A 575-nucleotide genomic window follows, 5' to 3' on the forward strand; every position below is an offset into this window, starting at 1 on the left:
CGCCCCTTTTATCCGTGACCGTGACAGCCTGACCTTGCTCCTGAGAGAGTGCTGGTGCTCGGAAATTCATAGGTGGGGAAAGCAGGTTTTTTAAAAAAATTACTATTTTTAGCCGTTTAAAAAAGGACTTTAGTGGAAGACGGCGTTTCCTCCCTACGAATATCTTCTGAAATGCCTTGTATTTTTGCCTGGTTTCTACACAAAGCTCTTCTCCCCCAAACCACGGCTTGACCAGCTGCCTGGTCAGACTGGAGCGTGCTGTGGTCCCTGACATGGAAGGTATTTTTAGGTCTCTGCAGATTTATGGCTTTTGCCTCCAGCATTGCTGGGACCGCGTGCCACGAGTGGATATAAGTGTGTGTGTACGTTGCTGAGAGGATGGATCCCTGGCAGAGGGCCCTCCTCGCTGTAATTGTCGTTCTTTCCTCCACGGTGAGCGCTCCCTTTCCAGGGCCGAGCAGAGCAGTTGCAACACCCACAAAACATGGTTCCAGAGCGCGAAGCCCTCAGCCAGCGGCTGGCCTGGCTCTGCTCTGACCGTGCCAAGCTGAGCTCCTCACTGACTGTCCATCTCA

Source organism: Buceros rhinoceros, unplaced genomic scaffold, assembly GCF_000710305.1.
Source record: "Buceros rhinoceros silvestris isolate BGI_N320 unplaced genomic scaffold, ASM71030v1 scaffold5633, whole genome shotgun sequence".
Classification (NCBI taxonomy): domain Eukaryota; kingdom Metazoa; phylum Chordata; class Aves; order Bucerotiformes; family Bucerotidae; genus Buceros; species Buceros rhinoceros.